Below are 13,260 nucleotides of genomic sequence, written 5' to 3'. Positions count from 1 at the left end.
CCCCACACACACACACACACACACACCTACCATTAAAAAAATTGAATATTTTTTTTTTATTAATAACATCCCCTAATATTTTATTTTAGGGGGGGCAGATTCCAAGGGAGGGAGGGATGGAGGTAGTAATGGGATGCACGCGTCCCGCATCCCAATTACCCGCGGCTGGCGCCTCGATCATTTTTTTCCATCCTCACTGCCCACTGCTGCCTGGGATTTGGGGGGCTCATACCGTGATAGCGGGAGAGCCCCCCAAAATCGTGACAGTAAACGGGACGGTTGGGCCCTATGCATGAGCATTGCCTCATGAATAGCCAATTAGGCCAGATTTGCAAAGCCAGACTTGCTAGGGTAAGGCCTCTTTTCCATGGACTGTTGATAGGCAGTGAAATGCCTCTCAAACTCTCACAACTGCTCACTTCTGCCTGGTAACTGCTTGTTGCTGCCTAGTAACTGCTTGTTGCTGCCTGGTAACTGCTCACTGCTGCCTAGTGACTGCTGGCTGCTGCCTGGTAACTGCTCACTGCTGCCTGGTAACTGCTTGCTGCTGCCTGGTAACTGCTTGCTGCTGCCTGGTAACTGCTTGTTGCTGCCTGGTATCTGCTCACTGCTGCCTGGTATCTGCTCACTGCTGCCTGGTAACTGCTTGTTATCTGCTCACTGCTGCCTGGTAACTGCTTGTTGCTGCCTGGTATCCAGGGGCGTAGCAATAGGGGTTGCAGAGGTAGCGACCGCATCAGGGCCCTTGGGCCAGAGGGGCCCCGAAGGGCCCTCCCTCAACTACAGTATTAGCTCTCTATTGGTCCTGTGCTCATAATAATCACTTCTATAGATACTATGAATAGTGGTAATCATTAACAAGCTATTCCCCACCCCCTTCTTGCACCTCTGACACTGTTGTTGCCATTGGCAGGTTTTGATGCGTCGTATCAATTGTTACGTATAGAGTGCTTGGGGGGCCCCATTGTAAAACTTGCATCGGGGCCCACAGCTCCTTAGCTACGCCACTGCTGGTATCTGCTCACTGCTGCCTGGTATCTGCTCACTGCTGCCTGGTAACTGATTGTTATCTGCTCACTGCTGCCTGGTGCTGCCTGGTAACTTCTTGTTGCTGCCTGGTATCTGCTCACTGCTGCCTGGTAACTGCTTGCTGTGCACACAGCTCAACAGTCCGTGGAAAAGAGGCCTTAAACTTGGTGTTTGATCACGCATAAATTTTCTTATGCAAAGTACTTCTTCTTCTTGCTTGAAGGTTGAGGCACTTACTCTATTATATATATAGATAAAAGCCTTGCTGAGAATCCCCTATGAAGAGATGGACTAGTCCAAAACCTGTCACTTCTGTCAGATTCCTGCTGCCTACTGTAAGTGACAGCATTATAGGAGAAAAGTAATTTATGGCTCATTTTACTCTGGAAAAAATGTACTTCTTATGTGTATATGTTTGCACATATTTTAAATTTTACAGTTTTTCGCTGTAGTGCCCCTTTAAGGACTGCCGTAGTTGAAATCTACGCCCTGTTTGATCTGGCTGCCAGGGCGTAGATTTCAACTTTTCATCACTCCCGCCGCTGAATCTCCGCCGTCTCCCGCTGCAGCTCACTCGCTCTGCCTGTCTCTATGACGGCAGAGCCCTGTGAGCGGGTCAGGAGACAATTTAATTGGTCACAATCTAAACTCCACTATAGTCATAGTCTAAGCTTCGTACAGACGTTGGGCTGAATATGTGTAGAGGTGCCACCCACCCTTACCCCGCCCACTGCTTGTGTTGTCATCCCTCCTCCCTTGTCCATAGAAACAGATGCATTACTTAGTAGTAACCAAGACACTCCTCTATGAACCTGGTACACACCATGCAATTTCCCACCAAATAGACAGGTTGAATCGATTACTTCTTCTGGTAGGTCTAGGTCCGATCTGATTTCCGATTGTTTTTCTGATTGACTTTCCAGCCACTTCTAAACAAAATCAGTCAGAAAAGTGATTGGAAATCAGATTGGACCTGGTTGAAGTAATCGATTTGTCTATCAGATGGGAAATTGCATGGTGTGTACCAGGCATTCTGGTGGGAATACACAATGAGTTTTTTTCAGCAGATAGATGGCTCGATAGATGATTTTCAGCAGGTCTGAACTGATTTCAATCATTTTTCTGATAGAAGTGAAAGGAAATCGATCAGAAAAACGTTTGGAAGAGCGATCTGGAAATCAATCGGCCAGTAAATCTGCTGAAAATACATATTGTGTATTCCCCGCATTACATTTCAAAGAAGGAAGACTGTGTAACATGGTGTCAGATTGCTGGATACCCAAGAAAATCATATAGAAGCTTCTGTATGTTACACTCATTTTGTATGGTTCTGATCCAGTTCTGTATCACTCTAAAGGATACCTGTTCTATATCCGTGGTTGGCACAGGTGCAGTATGTCCGCGAGAGTATGCGCACACTCCTGCGGGAAGACATACCTGGTGCGCACGCGTGCTGGGCTTGAGGTCGGCGGGGAGCGTGGTCACAGTGCCCAAGCGGACATACTGTGCATGCACAGCGTAGTATGTCCAGGTCAGAGGGCACATGCACTTGGAAAGTCTTCCACGGACTCCCAAGGACATACTGCGCATCTGCCGACCACGGAACAGGTGGATTTGCATCAAAACGGAGACAGACGCCGGGGCAAGGGTGGTGTGGTTAGTCACTGCACTACTCCCCACACATACAGTAGGCGTCAATTTATGAATATTGTGAGGAGTAAGGTATCTTTTAAAGCGTGATTGTCACCATAAAAATGTAATTTCAACAGCAATGGGTCTGAGTGCATTAAAGAGATTCTGTACTCTAAAATTCTTACAATAAAAAGCATACTATTCTATTCATTATGTTCTCCTTGGCCCCTCTGTCCTGTTTCTGCCACTCCCTGCTGCAATCCTGGCTTGTAATTGCCAGATTTAGGCAGTGTTTACAAACAAAAGACATGTCTGCTAACCAGCTTGTGATAGGCTGAGAGGAGCTCATTCTGTGACTCATACAGAGCCTGCAGGGGGCCTGGAGAGGGTGTGTATAGCTTCTATCCTATCACAAGCAGATCAGCACATTCCAGCCTGAGTGCCTGAGCCCGACAAAGCTGTCAGAGGAAAGAAGATTAGATTATATAACAGAGGTAATACAGCCACTGTGAACTAGGAAAGACAGACCACATTAGAACAGGTATAGGAACTTATAGGATAGAAGAAATAAGACTGAAAATGTTGTTAAAGAGTCTCTTTAAGTGATAAAGATGCTAATCTTGCTTTCAAAACTTTTTCTGCTGTTATGGTTTGGAGTTATCACATACCTTAGGAGCACTGGCCCTTTAATTGCCATTGCCATTTGCTGGCAAAGCAGTTGCATGCTGGGGAGTCTTTTTATCTATAATATATTCCTCCTCTTCCCTTTATTTCCCCCTCCTTCTAATGAAATAAGACTGCACTTCCTACTACAGACCTCAGTGGGAGTGTCTAAAGAGTCTGGGAGGAGGGCGGGTAACGAATACACCATTAGCAAGAGGAGAAAAAAGAGTGAGGGAGGAAATGATGTCAGGATTTAAAGGTAACCTAGATGGAAACTGTCTAGAATAGGATTCTCTGCTTTTCCTTTATAAAATTCACAGGAATCATAACATGGACAGTGCAATACAGGCAGGGCCGGCCCGCTCATGAGGCGGGGTGAAACTTTTGCCTCAGGCGGCAAATTTCCAGGGGCGGCACCCGCCCGTCCGTGGGTGCGGGGAGCCGACCACCGAGCTGGAGGGGTAGCTGGCAGGACGCGGGCATTGGGCCTAGCGGCGGGGAGGGGGATTGGACCCCCCCTCCCTCGCCTGGGTCCCCCGATCTGCGCTCCCCTCCAGCCTTAAATAGAAGCAGCCGCTATTTGTAAGAGGCACGGGCGGGGAGGACTCACCTCTTCCTCGTTCCAGTGTGCGCTCCACTGACGTCACTTTCTGCAACGCTGCAGGAAGTGACGTCAGTGGAGCGCACGCTGGGAAGAAGGGAGTTCTCCCCGCCCGTGCCTCTTACAAATAGCGGCTGCTTCTATTTAAGGCTGGAAGGGAGCGCAGATCGGGGGACCCAGGCGAGGGAGGGGCTAGGCCCGCTAGGCCCAATACCCCCGTCCTGCCAGCTACCCCTCCAGCTCGGTGGCGGGGGGGGGCGGCGGCGGTGGCAATTTTTTCAAAATTTGTCTCAGGCGGCAAAAAGTCTAGGGCCGGCCCTGAATACAGCTGTTATATAAGTAGAACTTGTATTTATCTACTTATATATGTGTTTTTTTATTTCAAGGTTAGCATGGGTGTCATTTGTCCACCCTGGCGTTCTGATTAAATCGCCAGGGTGGCTGCAGGAGGGTTTTTTTCAAATAAAAAAAAAACTATTTCATGCAGCCAACTGAAAGTTGGCTGCATGAAAGCCCACTAGAGGGCGCTCCGGAGGCGATCTTCCGATCGCCTCCGGCGCCCAGAATAAACAAGGAAGGCCGCAATGAGCGGCCTTCCTTGTTTTGCTTATATCGTCGCCATAGCGACGAGCGGAGTGACGTCATCGACGTCAGCCGACGTCCTGACGTCAGCCGCCTCCGATCCAGCCCTTAGCGCTGGCCGGAACTTTTTGTTCCGGCTGCGCAGGGCTCAGGCGGCTAGGGGGGCCCTCTTTCGCCGCTGCTCGCGGCGAATCGCCGCAGAGCGGCGGCGATCAGGCAGCACACGCGGCTGGCAAAGTGCCGGCTGCGTGTGCTGCTTTTTATTTGATTAAAATCGGCCCAGCAGGGCCTGAGCGGCGACCTCCGGCGGTGTTGGACGAGCTCAGCTCGTCCAGACCGCTCAGGTGGTTAAAGAAGAAACTTAGTTTCAAAAGCTTGCAAAGAACTCTGGTACAGTTAGTCACTAAAGGTTTCACCCAAACAATTTTTGTTATTATGACTCCCTTTCAAACTTTTCAGGGCATCGCTAAAAAGTTTCCCTGCAGCGGCCTCCACTGGCAGCTTTATATATTGCAGGCAAAGTTGTCAACTGGATAATTTCATGTAATTTTGATATCTTTTACATCATTTTTAATCTGAGGTCCAGAAGAGCAAACAGGACTGTAGAGAGAATTATCATTTTATGTGATTGAACATAGACTCAAAAGAGATACCACAAAATTTACAAAATTTAAGTAAAAAAAAAATCCTTCTTAGGGCTCATTCAAATTTGCTACGTTTTTTCTTCGTGTGTTGCTGGCATACAGTAAAAATCGCCAATTGGAATCACAAATCGGAATTGTGATTTGCAGTGAGAAAAAAACCTAACCCTAACTGGTTTACACTGCAAGAGCATTTAGTGTAACTCAAAGGCAGGGGGCCAAAGTTTCCTCCCACAACCCAGTTAGACCAAGTGACCCTAAAAAGTAATTAGACAATGTCCCCCACAAGGAAAGAAAACCCCACACACATAATAAGGCAGTGTTTTTGAATACCCCCCCCCCCCCCCCCCTCATCCCCCACACACACCAAAAAAAAGCACATAAGATGTGGTGGGATGGGAAATTCACATCATGGATGTGTAGACTAGACAATAAATCTGCAGAAACTGCGTGATGCTATTATGTCATTAAAGTGAACCTCCGGACTAAGAATCTACTCAGTAGCACTGAAAAGGCTTGGTGTTTCTTTAACAGTTTCACAGCATCAGAACTTTCTTTTTCTTACCAAAACATCATTTTAGCTGCATTTTTAGCTAAGCTCCACCCATCAAAGAAAACTGCCCGGGCTTTTTTTCCCTGATGCTGTGCAAAGCATGATGGGATTTCCTATGTTGTTATTCACGTTGCCTAGCAACTGGGAGAGGTGATCATCACACAAAACAGTTGGAACTGTGTCTCATGCCCCGTCACCTCCTTTCAACCAAAAAGATGGCTGCCGTCATGAAATCAAACATTTGCCTGTTCTTTTAAAACAGGGTGGGTAAGAGATTATATTACCTACCTATTTTAATTAACATAACTAATGTAACTTAATGACAGTATGTTTGTTTAGGCTGAAGTTCCTCTTTAAGGAGAACCAGAGACGAAGCACCCTCATGTATTTTACCATTTATATCAGTGGGAACATGACAGTAAATACCAACTCTGCACTTTTTTTTCATTTTTCACTGCTCAGTCTTCTTGTTATCAGCCCTGATAAAATCTCAGAATCAGCATTCAGTCTAGCTTTGCCCCCTAATGATTATAGCTGAGTCAGTCTTCTGTGATGTCTTTTCAAGCCCAAGCCTGCCCCCTCCTGGCTCTGCTATCCTGTTACAAGGATACATAGCAGGAAAGTAAGGGATCTGTATACCAAGATTCATTGAAATCGATCAAGGCGTTTTCGAGTGGTGGGGGCACATACACGCATATATGCACACATACACGGAAACATTCGATTTTATACTGTATACACATGTATATTATGAATGTATGTATGTATGTATATGTACATGTGACTATTACGAATCACAATTGGAATCATAAGTCCACTCCGACTCTAAATGTAATTATGCCCCGAAACACAATTACGTAAAAATTACGGCGAAGTTACTCAAAGTCGAAATCACCCATTACGAACATCACTACACCACACATATAAAGCAGTAAACGTTATCGCCAACATATGAAAAGCAGCAACAGCTACTTCGACATATGAAAGACAACAAGCATTATCCCACCCATATGAAATGCAGCATACATTACCCCACACATATGAAATGAAGCAAACACTTACCCCTACATATGAAAGCAGAAAACGTTAGAACCAACATATGGAGTGCAGAATGTCTGTGACAGTTATACTAGTATTGCTTGGTGTCAGGCAAAGTAACCTAATTCTGTATTACTTTAAAACGCCTCCCCAATCGGCAAGACTGCTGTGGCCATTTTAGTCTGAAGTGTTTCTGAAACTGTGGCCACATCTGCTGCAGAATACGTAATTACAGATGAGAGCGGATGGGTTAGCTCGAATGGCACCCGCCGATACTAGTACAACTGTCACAGTGAATTACATTAATCTTATAGTTGATGTCAGTGGAGGTCCTCCACAAACACTGCACACATTTTCTCTGTGTTTGTTCCCCCCCCCCCCACACACACACCTATGCAGAATATTTGTAGCTAATGGCCACTGCAATAGAATGGTGCCAGGGATCAGGGATGCTCATCATGAGGTCATGATCACGAGTCGTTTTTGCCGATCACGAGGTCATAATCGGCAATCGTGATCGTCTCTCAAATGCCAATCATGAATGCACTCGTGATTGCACTTGTTACCCGACATCACAAGTTAGTCGTGATCACAAGTCCGTATTCGTGATTAAAAACCCGCCGACTTTAGGGGTTAATAGCAAAGCCCCCTTACATGCTAGAAACACTTTAACAGATATGGTAGGAGGAACAGTGGGAACAAGAGGAAAACATTATTTCTTCAAAAAAACCTTATAGTTTTTGAGAAAATCGATTTTAACGTTTCAAAGGAAAAAAGTATACATTTAAATGCGGTAAATGACAGTTAATGTATTTACCGCATTTAAATGTATAATTTTTTTCCTTTGAAACTTTAAAATAAATTTTCTCAAAAACTGTAAGGTCTTTTTGAAAAAATATTTTCTCTTGTTTCCACTGTTCTTCTTAAAGGACTTACGAGGCCTGATTTTTAAAAAATAAACAAAAAAAGTTAGATACCTGTGTGTTTTTGTAAGGCACGGAGGACGCCGTCCGCGCCCTCCGTGCCCTCTGTGCCGTTCCGCCGGGTCCCCGCTGCTGAATATCCCCCCGAACCACCCCCGACCGCACTGCCCGGGTCGGGCTCTCCGGCCTTCACCAAGATGGCCGCCGGAGCTGGCCGCGGCTGCGCAGTCCGCATAGCCGCGAGTGCGGCTGCGCAGCTCTAAGGCCAACCCCCCGATCCACGCTACTGTTACAACACTGTGCCAGCCCCTAGCAAGTCACCTGGCACCTCTCTCTCACTGTCGCCCAGGAGCAGCCCACCTGGCCGCACCCTCATAGGTATGCCACAGTGTGGCGGCTCCAGGAAATTTTTTTAGGGGGTGCTATGCAGGTGCTGGACCAATTTCCGGGGGAGCTGACAGCCGCGGCAAAAGATGGGTGTGGCTACAGCCTGCGGCGCGTGAAGCGCGCCGCGGCGAAAAAATGGGCGTGGTCATGACCGGATGAGGGCGGGGCTAACTGTAATTTAAAGTGAACCCAGGGTGAGAGTGCTATGGTGGCTGCCATATTTATTTCCTTTTAAACAATACTAGTTGCCTGGCAGCCCTGCTGATCTATTTGGCTGTAGTAGTGAACTGAATTACACCAGAAACAAGCCATGCAGCTAATCTTGTCAGTTCTGACAATATTGTCAGAAACCCCTGACCTGCTGCATGCTTGTTCAGGGTCTATGGTTGAAAGAATAAGAGGCAGAGGACCAGCACGGCAGCCAGGCAACTGGTATTGCTTAAAGGGAGATAAATATGGCAGCCTCAATATTATTCTCACCTCAGGTTCCCTTTAAAAGTGCAACGCAAAGACAGAGGGCCCAAGTTTTGGTGACCCTTTTCCCAGAAAATTCACATAATTGTGCAGGTTTTCTCAAGAAAATACACGTAATGTGAGCAGATTTTAACAAAAAACACGTCCAATGACCCCAATATGCACAATCGTTATCAGATATGGCTCCAATATGCACAATCGTTATCAGACATGGCTCCAATATGCACAATCGGTAGCAGATATGACCCCAATATGCACAATCGGTAGCAGATATGACCCCAATATGCACAATCGGTAGCAGATATGACCCCAATATGCACAATCGGTAGCAGATATGGTCCCAATATGCACAATCGGTAGCAGATATGGTCCCAATATGCACAATCGGTAGCAGATATGGTCCCAATATGCACAATCGGTAGCAGATATGGTCCCAATATGCACAATCGGTAGCAGATATGGTCCCAATATGCACAATCGGTAGCAGATATGGTCCCAATATGCACAATCGGTAGCAGATATGGTCCCAATATGCACAATCGGTAGCAGATATGGTCCCAATATGCACAATCGGTAGCAGATATGGTCCCAATATGCACAATCGGTAGCAGATATGGTCCCAATATGCACAATCGGTAGCAGATATGGTCCCAATATGCACAATCGGTAGCAGATATGGTCCCAATATGCACAATCGGTAGCAGATATGGTCCCAATATGCACAATCGGTGGCAGATATGGTCCCAATATGCACAATCATTATCAGATATGGCCCCAATATGCACAATCGGTAGCAGATATGACCCCAATATGCACAATCGGTAGCAGATATGGTCCCAATATGCACAATCGGTAGCAGATATGGTCCCAATATGCACAATCGGTAGCAGATATGGTCCCAATATGCACAATCGGTAGCAGATATGGTCCCAATATGCACAATCGGTAGCAGATATGGTCCCAATATGCACAATCGGTAGCAGATATGGTCCCAATATGCACAATCGGTAGCAGATATGGTCCCAATATGCACAATCGGTAGCAGATATGGTCCCAATATGCACAATCGGTAGCAGATATGGTCCCAATATGCACAATCGGTAGCAGATATGGTCCCAATATGCACAATCGGTAGCAGATATGGTCCCAATATGCACAATCGGTAGCAGATATGGTCCCAATATGCACAATCGGTAGCAGATATGGTCCCAATATGCACAATCGGTAGCAGATATGGTCCCAATATGCACAATCGGTGGCAGATATGGTCCCAATATGCACAATCATTATCAGATATGGCCCCAATATGCACAATCGGTAGCAGATATGACCCCAATATGCACAATCGGTAGCAGATATGGTCCCAATATGCACAATCGGTAGCAGATATGGTCCCAATATGCACAATCGGTGGCAGATATGGTCCCAATATGCACAATCATTATCAGATATGGCCCCAATATGCACAATCGGTAGCAGATATGACCCCAATATGCACAATCGGTAGCAGATATGACCCCAATATGCACAATCGGTAGCAGATATGACCCCAATATGCACAATCGGTAGCAGATATGACCCCAATATGCACAATCGGTAGCAGATATGACCCCAATATGCACAATCGGTAGCAGATATGACCCCAATATGCACAATCGGTAGCAGATATGACTCCAATATGCACAATCCGTAGCAGATATGACCCCAATATGCACAATCCGTAGCAGAAATGACCCCAATATGCACAATCGGTAGCAGAAATGACCCCAATATGCACAATCGGTAGCAGAAATGACCCCAATATGCACAATCGGTAGCAGAAATGACCCCAATATGCACAATCCGTAGCAGATATGACCCCAATATGCACAATCCGTAGCAGATATGACCCCAATATGCACAATCCGTAGCAGATATGACCCCAATATGCACAATCCGTAGCAGATATGACCCCAATATGCACAATCAGCATCACCTGAAAAAGAAAAGAAAAACCCATTTACTCACCTACAGCCAGAAGACCTTCTTTCCCGACCTCCTGTCCCGAGTCCCGACCTCATTGTGGCGCGCAGCGCCCGCACGCCCACGATCCTCTTCCTTCCCGACGTCACGACGAGACTTCCTGCCTGCATGCAGAGAGCAGGGCTACGGAAAAATGGCCGCCCGAAGCCATGCACTGCAGACTCGAAGTCTGCAGAACAGGGCTCCGGGCGGCCATCTTACCGTAGCCCTGCCTGCTGCTCCGTGCTGCCGCTGTGTGAACTGACTTGGCGTCTTTTAGACGCCTGAAGTCAGTTCACTCCAGGGGGTGCTTTGGGGGTGCTTGGACAATTCTAGGGGGTGCTCGAGCACCCCCTTGCACCCCCCTGGCGCCGCCCCTGCTACAGGGGAAAAAAAACACTGTCTGAATATATGCTTGTTTTTCTTTGACCACAAGATGGCGACATATGTGCTTACTGATTATGTGTCTCCAAACAATATTGCTCCACTATGCATGGTTTATATAATTGATAAATACATGTATATGATTATATATTCATTATTTTTATAACCAATTATACTTATATTTATAGTGATACACAATTTTTTTTCTTTCTACTCTCTCTTACTATATTTCATTACTGCAGACATCCTTGTTCCAGTATTATGCCTTGTTCCCATGCGTGCAGAAGCATATAGAAGCGCACAGGTGGAAATGTAACGATTGGTGTCAGCAATAACAGAAGTCTGGTTATTGTGTGATCTGCAGTATCACCAATAACCCAGACACTATACCTGATTATGTGGTGATCTGCAGAATTACCAATAATGCAAGTATAGCAGGCAACAGAAGTAATAGCTAATAGCAAAGTATAGTGATTGGTGCAACAGTAGTACTGATAGGTAAGCAATACCTCACCAGAGGAGCTGGTGGGTATTAACAGTAAAGAGCCCCTCACCAGAGTCAAGGGCCCTCTGGTGAGAGTAGAGTGGTCAGACTAATCGAGTTGGCAACAGACAGACAGATGCAGTACAAAATCGGAAGGCAGAGACAAGAAGGTTAAACAGGCAGAGTCGGCAGCAAGATCAGATGGGCAGAAGTACAGAATCGCTGAGCGGAAGAGTAGTCAGAACGAGCCAGAGTCATACACAGATAATATACAGTCTTTCAATTAGATAATTAAGCTATCAAGGTCTGAGCGCTAACACGAAGTATTCGCAACAGCAGACAAGTTGCGAGTGATTCTTTCGGGCTTAAGAGCCTGGAAAGACCCCGAGGCACGCCCCCATGCGCCTGTCAATCAGCGGCGAGAGGCGCATAGTGTTGCGTCAGCCGACCCACAAGTCAGCTGATACGCCTCCTCGCTGCATAAAGGTCGTGACGGTGCGCGTGCGCACGCACGCGTCAATGCGACCTCATGTGCGGACGAGAGACCTGACCACGGCGTGCTAGACGCCCGAAGCACGGGAGCGCTGCTAGGTAGGGAGATAGAGGCAGCTGCCGTGGCGGCGTGATTCGCCGCAGCTGCCTCCACAATATTTGTTGCAGGAAACAAGGCCTTACTCTGATAGGACACGATTGGGCTGGCGCGTCATGTGGTGACGCGCAGCGCTGTCGCGTCAGCATGACGTGGTCACGTCTTGTAGGAAGTAGGACGGCAGATCTTTTATATTTAATGGGGATTGTTTCTCTAAATCATTATCCTCTGAAGAAGCAATGGACAGTTGCGATACATGTGAGGGGCGGCACGGCCGGCGGCTAACTTGGGACGTCTGTGGTAAGCTACCCTTTACTTTCTACCTTGAGGGGATTTTCTTGCTTCCATTTACGGTGTGAGTGGGCTTGCTTAGAGCAATCCAACACTATATATTTACATTCTTCTCATACCTCTACTGGTCTTGTCTGCCTGTTCCCGTATGTGCAGCAATTTTTGTCATTATTGTACTGTGCTACCCGATGTACCTGAGCTGTATTGTGTGATTTATACCATCATATTCAGGGGCATAACAATAAACCCTGCAAGGGATGCAGCTGCAGGGGGGGGGGGGGCAGAAGCCACAGGGAGCCTCCTCCTGAGAGACTGACAACTAAGGGCATGGAGAAAAACTTTCTGCTCTCTGCACAACTTTTCTAATGACTGCATCTGCTCTGCCACTGATAAAAATTCATACAAAGTTTTGCAGACAAAAATTTGTAGACAGTCCCTATTCAATGTGGAGCAGGCTCTTCTGTACAGCGCCCAGCCCCTAACCTCTCTAACCCTCCACAAGTGCTGTGTACTGTTGTGATGCTGGATAAGTCTGCAGAGCCAGTTCTGCTCCATCAGAGACGGCCAGAGTGAGTGTAATAAGCTGAGGCTGGGAGCACACTTGTCTGTAAGTTTTCTGTATGCATTTTCTGCACACCATGTGTCAAGAACCGCAAGGGCCGATCCTTGATTGGGTCAATCGCTCAGAGTCTGAACCTCGGTCTCGCTGTCGCCTTGCGCATAGATGCCTATATGTGGATTCACAATCCATGAACCGACTAGCCGAGAGGAGTGTTCTGACTCCAAAGGATTCACCACACACATACAATTCAAATGCTTGCCACCATGTGTGAGTCAGCACACCACTGTAAATATATTAGCACACTGCGAACACTGTAAGTTAACCCTTAGCTGTATGCAGGGATCGGTGCCAGATCTGTATATCTGTGCCCGATTCAAGCATACAGGTTGTAAATGCAAGATACTCTAGAACACAAGGTAACGTTTT

The sequence above is a fragment of the Hyperolius riggenbachi genome, chromosome 5 (assembly GCF_040937935.1).
Source record: "Hyperolius riggenbachi isolate aHypRig1 chromosome 5, aHypRig1.pri, whole genome shotgun sequence".
Lineage (NCBI taxonomy): Eukaryota > Metazoa > Chordata > Amphibia > Anura > Hyperoliidae > Hyperolius > Hyperolius riggenbachi.
This window is presented reverse-complemented; position numbering follows the sequence as displayed.